At 40.0% G+C, this 15082-nt stretch overlaps 2 protein-coding genes across 2 annotated transcripts in view; both read left to right on the top strand.

Moving 5' to 3' along the window:
* The window catches only part of PTGDR (prostaglandin D2 receptor), a 168445-nt gene that overhangs the window by 65745 nt on the left and 87618 nt on the right, over positions 1 to 15082 (top strand). The window lies entirely within an intron of this gene.
* PTGER2 (prostaglandin E receptor 2) overlaps positions 1 to 15082 on the top strand; it is a 119128-nt gene that overhangs the window by 16428 nt on the left and 87618 nt on the right. The gene's annotated exons all lie outside the window — the stretch shown is intronic.

The raw sequence follows: 15082 nt of genomic DNA, 5'->3' as shown, positions 1-15082 counted from the left end.
ATTTCATTTAGCCAAAACTCATAGTTTTCTGAATTTAGGAAGAGCCCCCACTTGAGCCATTTACAGATGGAGAAGCAGTCTTCTCTGCAAATGAGAAGTTTCTGTGTGTGGGCGGACAATGCCTGCTCATGCAGGTGGTGTTGCAACTTAAGTATTTGATGACGATCTTCTGCCCCATCGCACACTTAACTTCATTGGATTTCCTCCCTGAGGATGCATTTATAACATACCTCCAATCACCTAACAGCATTATAATTTTAATTCACAAAGCATTTTTATTACCATAAATGCACACTATGGAAATAAATATTATTTTAGCAAGTCACAAAACCTCTAGTCTCTACAGGAGACCAAGGACATGTACTGGGCATTAATTTTTATTTCAGAAAGCTACTTTTTTGGGGGGTAGATTTTACAATGCTTTTAATTGTTAAGTAAATTTTCTTGCATTATATTTTTTTATTCCCTATAAAATGAATGTACTATTAAAGTCCAGTTTGGGTGGTTTAATTCCATGACCCAAGTGTTTAATTTTTAAAATCTGCCACGAGTCAAATCAGGAAAGTTACCAACAGAAAAAAGAGATGGCGTGCTCCATCTCTTTCGTGGACTGTTGAATGAAAGGAATATTTACAGAGGGCTGGGCACGTGCTCGCTTCAGCAGCACACATACAGAGGGGTGCGCAGAGTTAAGGGAATCAGCAAGGGATGGTGAGATGTCCCTCACAAGCTCTTCCACTCCTCAGCCTGAAGGGACAAGGGAGGAGCCATCACCCAATTGGAGCTGTAGCCTTAAGTAGGGAAGTAAGCACAACTGTTGCCAGACCTCAGGGAGGCAACAAGGGATCCACCTTCCCGGAAGATCTCTCCTCCTACTCTCTACTCTTCAGCCTGTTTCTCCCATTGGCCAAACCCAACTGTAATCCACAGAGTTAGGGGAGCCTGGGTAAAGCAGTCCATGAAGGCCTTCCTACAGGGGGAGAGTAGATTAATAGAGGGCAAGTGGAGAATATCCAGCATAAGTAAATTAAAAATATGTTCTCCTTTTTTTTTTTTTTTATTGCACCAACACAAAAAATGAAACCACAAAGTGAGCAGCCTCTCTTCCTGCCTTCTACTTCAAATATCCTCTAACAAGCTTGGGGAATAGAAATCAGCCCCATCTGTATGAAAGGGGGTGAAGTACTATAGATTCCTTCATCAAAATATTGGTCCTTAGCCCTGCTCTCCTGAGGCTGGGCGTTTACATTTATCTAACTTTGGAAGCATATGATTTTATATAATTGGAGAAAGAGAAGGGGGATCAGACCAAAGCATCTTTGTGTTTCCCCTGCCCATAGCAGTATAGCTATCTCTAGGCAGAACAAAGAGAGGGAACCATGTACACTGGTCTAGAAATGAACTGGAGCCTCATTGTTAAGGTGGACCACTAGAGTGAGAAAAATCTAGAAAAACCTCACTTAGGGACACCTGGGTGGCTCAGTCTGTTAGGCATCTGACTCTTGGTTTCAGCTCAGGTCATGATCTCATGGGTTGTGGGATTAAGTCCCTCATCAGGCTCCATGCTCAGTGGGGTGTCTGCTTGAGGATTCTCTCCCTCTGCCCCTCTGCCCACTCTTGCTCTCTCTCTCATAAATAAGTAAATCTTAAAAAAAGAAGAAGAAGAAAGAAAGAAAGAAGAGAGAAAGAAAGAAAGAAAAGAAAAGAAAAACATCACTTAACAATGCAGGGCAGGTTGTTCCCAAATTTAACATAGCAGGGATGGGTCTACACAGCTAAGGTAAAGAAAGAGTATATGTAGCAATTCTGCATAATTTTAAATGCTGACAGAAGTACAAGGAAAAAGCAAATTTTAACAAAATGGAAAAAGAGTAGACAAAGTTTGACTCCCAAGCCATCTGTCAGTTACCCTTTCTGCTACCACAGGATCTGTTTCTGCTCCTCCTTTACTCATTTCCTTTCATCCTGTTCCAGAGCCCACTGTTCCCAGCACAAACTGTCCCCTCTCCGCCCCACCACTGGGTCCTGTGTCATCTTTGATGTACACACTCAACCTTTGTCCTTTCAACAAACTCTAGATTTATTCAGGGGTTATTATAGATTTGCCAGACTGCTGAGTCTTTTTCAGACAAGTTATTTAACCTCTCTGACTCTTACTTTCCTTTTCTGTAACAGAAGGATAATGAAATTATCTATCTCTTCAATTATTTTGAAGCTCAAATGAGTAAATACATGCAGGAAATTCAGCACAGTGCCTGGACATGGTAAATGCGAATAAGGTTAAGGATTAGTATCATCTTAGAAGCCCAGTTCAACGGCTCTTCTGACATCTTCACGTGCCTCTGGCTCAGAGTGCTCGTTCCTGGAGGGGGGCATGGTGCGAGGGGTCATGGTATCTATTTGTTGACTCTGGGTAACTGTCAAGAACAATGATGATAGGGCGCCTGGGTGGCTCAGTTGGTTAAGCGACTTGCCTTCAGCTCAGGTCATGATCCCAGGGTCCTGGGATCGAGTCCCGCATCTGGCTCCCTGCTCTGCGGGGAGCCTGCTTCTCCCTCTCCCACTCCCCCTGCTTGTGTTCCCTCTCTCGCTGTGTCTCTCTCTGTCAAATAAATAAATAAAATCTTTTAAAAAAAAAAAAGAACAATGATGATAATCAGCATTAGGACAAGTTTGTATTTCAGAGAATGCAGTGTAGACTGGCACACACAGGACAGTGTAGAGGAATGTGTAAGCATAAAAGAGAGAGCAAGAGACACAGACAGACAACAGGTCATATAACATGGCTCGGAGCCAAGTAGGGGAGCTTAGAGGGGACAGTACCTAAAACATTATTCAAACAGGATATGTTATGTGTTGGGAAACACACTCTATCACAGAGCTGAAACTGAGGGGCACCTGGGTGGCTCACTGGGTTAAGGGTCCGACTTTTGATTTCAGCTCAGGTCCTGATCTCGGGGTCGTGAGATCGAGCCCCGCATCCGGCTCCGTGCTCAGGAGGGAATCTGCTTGAGATTCTCTCTTTCCCGCTCCCTCTGCCCCTCCCCCTGCTCACACTCTCTCTCTCTCTCTCTAAAATAAATAAATTAACATCTTTTATTTTACATCTTTTTAACATCTTTAAAAAAAACCTGAAACTGAGCAGATTTCATTTACACATCATCTTCCAAAGATCCCCGGAGTAAGTCCAACCCATGTGCCACAGACAACCTTTCCTATTTCTGAAAACAGCACCCAGGACTTCTCCAGGCAAATATTTCTGATTACTTCAGCTATCACTTATGCGACACCTCACCATTTTGGTGCCTCCCCCAGATCTTATCCGACTTATCAATGTCCACCTTAATATGCGGGGCCAGAACCAAACACGAACACATAATTCTAAACCAGTCGATACTGAGTGCTGACACATCAGTTGTTGGCTTGATCTGAACATTATTCTCATTAATGAACCTGAGTATTACAAGCCTTATTAACAATTAGGTCATAACTTTATAACCTTCAACAAATGAAAGAAGCACAGTGTTCCACTTTACATAGAGGAAAACTGAGTGCAGGGGTGAAGTGAGTTGCTCACTAAGGACATTCTCATAAGATCCCCCTTATGATTATGGTGCCGATCTTGCCACCTGACATCACACAGTCATTTGGTTTCTCATGAGTCATTTGCCTATAAATTCTTGGATTGGTTCTGCAGACTAGGAATCGCAAGCTTTGAACTTATCAGCTGAAACTTGTCTTTTGTGTTAAAAACTTGGGCCTTGACATGATGTGGAATTAGATGCCTGTGCTAAGGCCCAGAGAATAATCTCTTTCCTTGAAAATGGAACTCACTACTTTTAGTCATCAAATGATATTTTTGCCAGAATTAACTGACCAATACTCATTTCAGTCCTAAGAGTATGCATGATACATCATAAATTAAACACTTCAAAAATCAACAGCTGCACAACTAAACCTTTGAAGACACAGTTGAGACTATCTTTCAGGTTGTAGAAAGCTTCTTAACATACCCTCATTGTGAAGAGCCCAGAGGAACAAGCCAAAAAGGCTTAGGCTTTTGAAAATTCAACGTTAACTTTTCATGTTTTTAAAAATACCTGACCTCATGTTACTTGTAAAATGAAAGACACAGGGGCGCCTGGGTGGCTCAGTCATTGGGCGTCTGCCTTCGGCTCAGGTCATGATCCCAGGGTCCTGGGATCGAGTCCCACATCGGGCTCCCTCCTTGGGGGGAAGCCTGCTTCTCCCTCTCCCACTCCCCCTGCTTCTGTTCCTGCTCTCACTGTCTCTGTCTCTGTCAAATAAATGGATAAAATCTTAAAAAAAAAAAAAAAATGAAAGACACAATAACCACATCACAGTGGGCACTTCCCTGACCTGTAAAAATAAATCTTTCTGGTATAAGTACACATTCCAATAAAAGAAGGGCAAGCTTAACTATAAACGTGGGATCTTTATTCTCTTTACTACCTATTATGGTGACCGGGGAGTCAGACGCCCACTTCTAAGATGAAACACTAGTTCAGATGTTCACATCTGTCCATGAAATGCCAGTCTGGAAAACTAAGGAAGGTGGAGAGTCCTATCTTCCTTCCACAAATTTCTTCTGTGTTCTCAATTAAGTTATAGTGAATCACAACTGTTGCAAAAATATACTAAGTGAGGAAACAAAATTATCCTGTGTTATCAGTATTAATAGTTTTTTAAATGCCTTGCCTTTAGTTCACCTACTTGACCAGGTTAAAATACGACTATTTGGAATTCTTTGTAATCGGAATTTGGGATTAAGAGACAAATCACATGAAAAAAAAACAAAACAAAACCTGATAGCTTTATATGTAAACAACAGTCAGAGTGGTAAAGCTGGGATTGGAATGCAGACATCAGTTTGGTGACATGATGTGTCCGCATTCCCTAGGCCCCCTATCCCACCCCTCTCCCCCACTGCTGACTCCGGCCCCCAGCCCAGCGTGCTGTGCCTAGTGCAGGCCAGCAAGCTCCCATCTCAGATCACTTCCCTGGCTGCTGCCTTGACCTGGAATAAATGCTCTTCTTCCAGACAGCCATGGCTCACTTCTTCACTTCCTCATCTTTAAAATTTTACTCCAGTGACAGCTTCTCAGTGAGGTCTTCACTGACTCCCCTTCCTAAAATTGCACCCCCCACTCCTCATTCCCTTTATCCTAGTCCGTCCTTTTCCAATATGAGTGACCTTAAACATACTTCAAGGTTGACATATTTATAACATTCATGGTCTCTCTCCTTGCACTAGATTGTGAGTTGCAGGAGGGAGAGACTGTTGTGTCTTTTGTTTTGATGCCCCACGTTTTAGTATCTTCCAGTCCATTCAGAGGAGCAGCCTTGCATGGGTTATCAGAGCCCAAGGGGAATGAGGAGGCTATCCACACAGGGGGTGAACTGGTGTAGGGGCTCAGAACCTGAGTGGGAGACTAGGGCATCCTTGCAAGCGGACAGTCCGGCAACAGAGTTTAGGAACCTGAGCGGGTTGAGAAGGGCATGCACTGGGGGGCTGCCTGGCATGGGCTGTCAGAACCCAAGCAGAGTGAGAACAGATGTACAAGTGGGGCAGTCGGGGGCTCAGACTGGGGCAGATTGAGCAGAAAGAGGTAGATGTGGGGGGAAAGGCTGATGGTGGGGATGGGAGACTAGTTACAAATGGATTTATCAAACAAGCAATTATACTAAGGATAATGGAAACCAGGTCTGTCACTGCTAGAGAAATATAAAAAGAGAGAAAAGTAGAATGAATGCTGTAGTATTGAATTGGAATTGGGGGTATTGGTATTAATTCCTGTTTTTCAATTTATACAGATAAATATAGAAATAAAGGCATATCTAAGTAGGTGTGTGTGTTTTCTGGTTTTTCCTGCTGAGACTGAGATTAGCAACTGCGTTCCCCAGCCAATAGCAATAAGCACATCTACTACACAGATCCTGATCTCTAAATGCCATTTTCCTCTAAAAGGAACCAGGGCTCCTTGGAGAAATTTCTCACCCCAGGCCAAGGGCAGAAAAAGTGTAAGACAAAACAGGAACATATGATTGTGCAAGAAAATTAGTGTTCAAGGAAAGAAGGAGCCATCAACAGGATATTTATATGGTCTCAGAGTACTCTGGACAAAATAACTATTAATTACAAAAGGGAAAGAGTAACTTTACAGTCAGAAATGCTGATAGACCCTGATTTAACCAGGGGATGCAAGTAAACATCCTCAGTAATGGAACCCATTTGCACTGTGAGCCGGAAGACGGGACGCAGTAGGAACACGGTGTCAGTTCTGTGGTATTTCTCCCTGCCAGAACTTTGTAACCTGAATCTAATCATGGGGAAACACCAGACTAACCCAAATTGAAGAATATTCTACAAAATGCCTGGCCTGTTAATCTTCAAAAGAGTCAAGGTCATGAAAATCAAGAGAAGAGTGAAGAACCGTTCCAGACTGAAGGAAACCAAATGGACAGGACAACTAATGGCAGGGTGTGGTTCTGAACTTGACCCCATCACTATGAAGGACCCTGGGGCAACTAGCACAATTTACATGGGTTTTGAAGAACAGATGATAGGAGGCAGCAGTGTTAACTTCTCGGTTTGGGTGATTATATTGTGTTATGCAGCAGAATGTCTTTGGAGGCACTCCGTCTGTCGCAGTCCCGGGTAAGGATGCATCATCACGTCTGAAACCTAATCACAAATAATTCAAGGAAAAAATTTACAGTGTTCCCGTGAGTTTATGATGATTCCAACATTAAAAAAAAAAATTTAATGAAACAGGAAGCACAGTCCCTGCAAAAGAAAGAAAGCCAAAAAATTCATGCTTTTTGTACATAGGGAGAAATTAACAAGGTAAACTAAAATCAGAATCTAATTTCTATCACTCTGATTCAGTTTTCCTCACAAGTTTTGTTTTTGAGCCGTGAATGAGTATCTGTGAAATGAAAACTAAAACCAAATATTAATGATGGATATCTCACTGGCAGGAGAAGAGCTGTTATCTTAATCTTTCCAACCCGTTCACCACCAAGTCAGACCAAGCATCAGTATGATGCTAATGGTTTGGGTTAAAGAATTTATACACCTGTCATCACATTCCCATTAGGGAAAAGGAGATCAAACACATTTACAATTATGAGCGGTCATTTGAATTTACATGAGTTATTTTGGGGGGGCGAATGCAGCTATCTAAGCATCCACTTATTTTTAGATATCATAAGAGAAAATGATTCTGCCCAAAAGAAAACACGGTTTATCCACCAGAGGTCCAGCCCCATGCTGTGATTATTTGAGTTTGTGGACTTACGCAGCTTCCACAGAATCATCAGTTCATTCTTAACTATAAAATAGCCCGACTTCAACCTTCTTATTTCTCAGTTCAACCCGCACAGATACAATACAGTTTTGAATCTTACAAATGAAGATTATTCTTAAAGATGAATTTCTGTAAAAACTTGTCCTCATAGGAAATCTGTCTGCTCAATCATAAGTCTATGCTTAGAAACGTAGAAGAGTTGTGTTTATTCTGGAGGCTACGTGAACAGGATGCCCAGGTAAGGTAGCAGGTTGTCAGGAAATTATTCAAAACTACTGCCTCCTCCTGTTTAGCGCTCACATCCTCCCCAGCCCATCCTCCATACTGCTCTCGGTGGTATTACCCTTGGAGGCAGACCAGTGCCGTGCTTGGTATAAAGTTTGGACTCTGAAGTTGGACAGACCCCATTTCAAACCTAACTGTTGGCTGTATAATCTTGAGCAAGTTAACTTAGACTTTCTAGGCCCCTTCTGTCACCTCTATCAGGAGGACAGTACTTGTCCATCTCACATGCTTTAAAAAAAAATGATGGTTGCTGTTATCATCATTGATTTTTTTAATGAGAATGTGATCATATTATTAAGATCCCATATTGATAGTGTATTGGCTTCCAGCCCTCTGATGTTCAAAACTGTCTTACCATACGGCTGCACACACCTAGACCACCAGCCGCACCACCACCACCAACACAAACGTCATCATACTGGTGTCTATCCAATGACACGTTACCAACAAATCTGAGGTTGACTGCGGACACTGAGGAGTCTGGTGAAGTCAGAGATGATGCAACTGACCGAATCTACATCTATGTTCACAGCAAGGATTCACCAAAGCAGTAGTGACTTGAGCAACTGCCCCACCTAGCTCCATGCCATGCAGACAATGGGAGGCACTCATACATGTCTTTTCCCCAGACGGTCCCATGATTGTTCTCTCATTTCCTTCATGGTTCTGCTCAAATGTCACTTCCACAGAGAAATCTTCCTTGACTAATATAAAATGACTCTATAAAATGTCCCCATCACTCTCTTTCCTTTTTCCCTCAGTCTCTTCATTTTTCTTTATAACCTTTATTACCCTTCTCACTACCTGGCATTATAGTTGGGGGAAGGGAGAGGGCATGTGTGCATGCACCTGTGCGGGGGCTTATTGTCTTTCTCTCCGAGTGGAAAAAAAAAATCTCCATAATGGCAGGGTTTTTGTCTTTTTCATTTGCCATCAGAACAATATCTCATATGATAGGTGTTCAATAAATATTTATTAAATAAATGAAGGGATGAGTCCAATTGTCAGCTCGCAGTTTGGAGACAAACCACCCCAATTTTTTAATTGGGGCCAAAGGTCTTTGGGAAAAAAAATCCCCATGTTTGCTACAGGGAGATTTACAAGGAAAGAAGACAACTTCGGTACAATTCATGCAAAACAAAACAGAGCAAGCAAACAAACAAAAAAACCCAAAGTAGCCTTCGCCACATAGCTTTTAAAACACATTTGTAAAAGCATATATTTTTGTATTGTTTCTTTTCTGTTTGTTGTCATGATTGGGGCTTTTCTTTTTATGGAATAAGTTTCCAAAAATAGAACACTATAACATTGCACCTCTAGGACCCAGGAGTCTAACCTGTAACTCTTGTCCAGAACCAAATCATTTCTAAGTCATCACTGGCTCCCTATCATCCCCAGGGTAAGAGCTAAGCTCCTTAGCAGGCAAGCCAGGTTGGCCTGGGGCTGCTCACTCCCTCCTCTCATCTGAGGTACCTGTGGTGTCTGGTATCAGTGCTGAGATACTTGCAGTTTCACCCACCATTGGCTCATGTTGCCCCTCAGTGTGCAGTACTCTGCTCCTCTCTCCGGGTACACACCTACCCATCTTTAAGTCTCTGAGGGAGCTATTCCTGACCTTTTACTCCTACCATGACATCAATGAAGATCAAATTAATTCAACATCATGGTCAATAGTATGTTTGTAACTCTGCTAAAACTGGTTAGGACAACTTAAATTAATCCAGGTAATAAAGGTTATAAACAAAAATGAACAGACTGAGGGGAAAAGGAAAGAGAGTGAGGGGACATTTTATAATATATATATATATATACACACACACACACACTCTATATGTACCTCTGAACACATATCTTTAAAATGTTTTCTTTTAATTTACAAAAAAATTCATCCTATTCCATATAGACTATAGCTTCTGAGATCCTAATTATGATAATATAATACCAATAATATAACACCAATACCTGTGGAATCATACCATCATCTACATCTATAAAAGAAACTGAATACAGGTAGAAAAACATACCTGAGACTAGTTGTTTATTCCCCTGCAAATAATCTTACAGATAGTCCCCAACTTTTTTTTCTTTTTTTTTTAAATTATGTTATGTTAATCACCATACATTACATCATTAGTTTTTGGTGTAGTGTTCCATGATTCATTGTTTGAGTATAACACCCAGTGCTCCATGCAGAACGTGCCCACTTTAATACCCATCACCAGGCTAACCCATCTCCCCATCCCCCTCCCCTCTAGAACCCTCAGTTTGTTTTTCAGAGTCCATCGTCTCTCATGGTTCATCTCCCCCTCTGATTTCCCCCCCTTCATTCTTCCCCTCCTGCTATCTTCTTCTGCTTTTTAAAAAATATAATGTATTATTTGTTTCAGAGGTACAGATCTGTGATTCAACAGTCTTACACAATTCACAATGCTCACCATAGCACATACCCTCCCCAATGTCTATCACCCAGCCACCGCATCCCTCCGACCCTCCACCACTCCAGCTACCCTCAGTTTGTTTCCTGAGATTAAGAATTCCTCATATCAGTGAGGTCATATGATACATGTCTTTCTCTGATTGAAATAGTCCCCAACTTTTAAGAAAAATACAAAAAACACTTAACACTGGTTCAGTCAGATGTATCTCTGTGAACCTATTTATCATCTTAACTCAACAAGAACTTGAAATAAGGAAATCCAGTTTGTTCAGTCACAAAGTATCATATTCCAAGAAGACTTCCCGAGTATAAATTATAGCACAGAAATAATGGTGTTATACTTAGATACATTATTTTACATGAAATTTTCTCTAGGCAAAACATAAAATAAAACTGGTTTCTGATAAAAAAAAAACCTGGTTTCTGATAAGTATCTTTATTTCTTATGCCAAAGAACAGTTCCCCAGGGTTTAAAACTAGAGGCTGTAGTTTGAGTTTCCTAAGGAATGAAAGATAAGATCTCAAAAGTGACATAAATAATGAAGTAGACCAGATACCATATACCAAAAACTTTTTAGTAGGCTTCCACTTCAAATCCTTATCCGAAAGTTTTGTTCTGTATTCAGACTTTTTATTTTGAGTCAAGAATTTTTACCCAAGACACAGGAGAAACAAGGGCATCTAGCTTTGGCTGAGGAAGAAACACACACACAAAATTAGCAAATACATGCACATAAAAAGAGACCCTGTGCTTTCATTTTAATGAGATCATTTTGACCATATATCTTGTTTCCAAACATCAGTAAATAAAAAGTGATCATTGAGAGGATTCTTCTTCAGAAATGCAAGTGTTAAGAGGATTCTTCTTTGAACTTTTCTTTGGAAAGTTCTGTGAAAATCAAACATTCTCGAGAAAATATTCTGTTTTTATTTTTTGTATCCCATGGCTTCCAGAAAGGATTTGAGGAAAGTTACAATGGTAAATCACATATGCAACAAATAATCATGTATACTTTTATATATTTCTTTAAAACAATTTTGGCTTGTCTTTTGTGCTGATGATGTGGTAGACATTTATTATCTAATACAAATAGATACAAAATAAAGAAAGAGAAAAAGTCAACTGTCAACTATGAGGGACTGTGGAAAAATATAGTGGACAATGTCCAATGTTGGAAGATAAGAAATATTTTTCAAATGAAGCTTTCATAGACTTTTATTAAAAATTTTAAAACTTGGGGGGTGCCTGGGTGACTCAGTTGGTTAAGCGACTGCCTTCGGCTCAGGTCATGATCCCGGAGTCCCGGGATCGAGTCCCGCATCGGGCTCCCTGCTCGGCGGGGAGTCTGCTTCTCCCTCTGACCCCCCCCCTCTCATGTGCTCTCTCTCTCTCTCTCATTCTCGCTCTCTCAAATAAATAAATAAATAAATAAACCTTTAAAAAAAAATTTAAAACTTGCCCCAGTAAAGGTATTCTGTATGCAGTCAACATGATATACATAAGGTACTTTCTGACTATCTAGCAAGACAACAATTATGGTGGCTTTTTATTGTCAATGTAGTTAAGTTAAAACCATGTTTCCCAGATTTCCCTCTCTGCATGGTTCTGGGTTCAGGTTGGCCACAAGAGAAATTTTTCCCAGATTTGGGAAGCAGAGGTGAAGCCACAGCCATATTTAAGCTTAGGATGTTGGTGTCAGGTCAGGCGCCATTGCAGCTCATACACTTTGTTGTGCGTTTGCGGACTCATTGTGTTGGCCTGGGAAGGCTGGGCCCTCAGTTTCCCACCTCCTCGCAGAGCTCTGTAGGACAGCAGCTGAGCCCACCACACCTCCAACAGGGGCTGGGTTTATCTCCTTCAGTTTGTTTGAATTTGGGACCAGACTTCTTTGTTGCTCTAAGAGTACACCAGATCTTCTTCAGGTTGTTCAGTAAAATCACTGAGAAAGTGGTGGGAGCCTGATAAAGAATATTCTAGATATTTATCCTGAATATCCTAGACTGATAAAAGAAATCCTAGCAAAAGATAATATTGTTACTAAGATTTACTTGGCTTATTGCTCCCTTTAGGGATATTTTTAACTTTATACCATAAACAGGGTTTGTAAGAGCGACCTACCAACTTTCCCAAGAAGGCTGTCTTTTGGGCCAAGGAAAACAAATGGCACAAAGATGGAAGCTCATTCTAGAAAGATTTTTGTAGAACTAACAGCATAAAAGAAGTAGCTAGTCTCCATAATTTGGACAGGCTATCCCCAGAACAGTACAAGTTGCTTCATCATTCAAAATAGGGCAAAAATATATATAACTACAAAGCCAGTCAACTAGAACAAGAAGGAAATACTATCACTGTTTTATTCTACCGACCTGAAAGCCGAATCAAAGCAGTTAGACAACAGACCAAAATAAGAAGGATGAGGACTAGAAAGGAACATTTACATGGGGGGCCAAGGGGACATTATTTTGTCTACCACATCAAGGCAATTTTGAAGAAGAACCAGGAGAGGGAAATTGACATATTAGATACTAAGACTTATAACAAAGCTGTAATAATAGAAATTGGGTGACACACAAAGAAGTATAAACAAACAGAACCCAGAACTTGGTATACAACAGAGGTAATATTACAAATTAGGAGGGAAAGTCAATAAATACTGTTAAGATGATTAGTTATCCATGTAGGGAAAAAAATAATTAGATCCCTACCTCATGTTATATGTAAAAATAATTTCTAGATAAATTGTGTGGACCTAAAAGTAAGGAAAATATAAAAATACAGGCAAATAATTTTATGACCTCAGAAAGAGAAAGATTTCTTAAACAGACCCCAAAACCACAAATAATAAATTGTATACATTAAAATGTAATACTGCAACAGGGCTCCTGGTTGACTCAGTCAGTTAACCCTCCAACTCTTGATTTTGGCCCAGGTCATGATCTCGGTGTCCTGGAATCAAGCCCCATGTTGGGCTCACACTCAGTAGGAAGTCTGCTTGAGATTCTCTCCCTCTCCTTCTGCCCCTTTTCCCCCACTGGTGCTGTCTTTCTCTCTCTCAAATAAATAAATCTTTTTTAAAAATGTAATACTTCTACACAATAAAAGAGCTTATGAATAAAATAAAAAGACAAATCACAAATTCTAAAAGGCCTTTGCCATCCATGTAACAAAGCATTAACACTGAGAATATAGGAAGAATATCTCTAAGTCATAAGAAATTTCAATTATATAAAAATTAACTCAAAATGGATTAGAGACCTAATTATAAGAGCTAAAACCATGAAATCTTAGGAAAAAATAGTGGTAAATGTTCATGGCCTTGGATTTAGCAATTGGGTCTTAGATATGACATCAAAAGCACAAGCAACAAAAGAAAAATATAGAAAAATTGGAGTTCATCAAAATTAAAAACTTTTGCACATCAAAGGACACTACCAAGAAAGTGAGAAGAAACTACAGAATGGGAGAAATATTTGCAAATTGATAAGCATCTAATATCCAGAATATATAAAGAGCTATGACAACTCAATAACAAAAAGAGAACTCATTAAAAATGGGCAAAGAGGGCGCCTGGGTGGCTCAGTTGGTTAAGCGACTGCCTTCGGCTCAGGTCATGATCCCAGGGTCCTGGGATCGAGTCCCACATCAGGCTCCCGGCTCAGCGGGGAGCCTGCTTCTCCCTCTGACCCTCTCCTCTCTCATGCTGTTTCTCTCTCGCTCACTCTCTAATAAATAAATAAATAAAATCTTAAAAAAAAAAGGGCAAAGGACTTGACTAGACATTTCTCCAAAAAAGATATAAAAACAGCCAACAAATAAACATGAAAAGATGTTCAATGTCATTAGTCATTAGGGAAATGCCGGTCAAAACCACAATGAGGTAAGCTCACACCCACTAGAATAGTTATAATAATAGTAATTTTTAAAATGGAAAATAACAAGTGTTAATAAGGATGTGGAGAAATCGGAAACCCTCATACATTATCGGTAGGAATGTAAAATGGTGTAGCTATTGTGGAATGCAGCTTTGGGTGTTCCTCAGAAAGCTAAACATAGAATTCCCATTATGACTCAGCAATTCCATTCCTAGAAATACACCCAAAAAATCGAAAACACGGACTTAAACAGAGTATGGCGATGTTCATAGCAACACTATTCACAATAGCCAAAGGGCGAAAACAATCCAGATGTCCATTAACTGTTGAATGGATAACATTGAATGGATAAACATAATGTGGATTATCCACACTATTTGTTTGTGGTATATACAAATCAGTATTATTCAGCCATAAAAGAATGAAGTACTGATACCTGCTACAACGTGAATGAGGCTTGGAAACATGCTAAGTGAAAGAAGCCAGTCACAAAATGCCACATGTTATATAGGGGGAGAAGAAGGAGTGACTGTTTATCAGGTGTGGGGGGCCTTTTGGCAGAATGAAAACCTTCTAAAACTAGATGGTGATGATGGTTGCACATCATTGTGACTGTACTAAATGTCAATAATAGTCAATTTTATGCTATGTGTATTTCACCACAATGAAAAAAAAGCACCAGTGATAGATTTTATACATTAAGATGCAATACTCCTACCTGGTAAAAGACAACATAAATAATGTGTAAGGACAATCCACAAACTCTAAAAGACTTATGCCACTCATGCAGCCAAAAAGCATAATATCAGGAATATAAAAAGAATTTCTATAAATCTATGAGAAAATACAAATAACAAAATGGAAAAATGAGCAAGGACACCATTAAGCAATTTATAAAAGAGAGAAACTAAATGGCCAAAAAAAAGTATGACAAAATGTTCAGCCTCATTGGTAATCAGGAAAATGCAAATGACAATATATTTTGCACCCATCAGACAAGTAATACTTTGAAGTCTGATAATAATAATACTTGGTATTAGTGAGGATACAAGGAAATAGAATTATAGAACAGAATAGAATAGATGTGATAGAAATAGAATTCTAATATGTGACCAGTAATATGCACATTGGAACAACTTTGGAGACCAGTTTGGCA

This window comes from Mirounga leonina, unplaced genomic scaffold (assembly GCF_011800145.1).
Source record: "Mirounga leonina isolate KUSES-001 unplaced genomic scaffold, KU_Mleo_1.0 Mir_82, whole genome shotgun sequence".
NCBI lineage: Eukaryota > Metazoa > Chordata > Mammalia > Carnivora > Phocidae > Mirounga > Mirounga leonina.
This window is presented reverse-complemented; position numbering and strand designations above follow the sequence as displayed.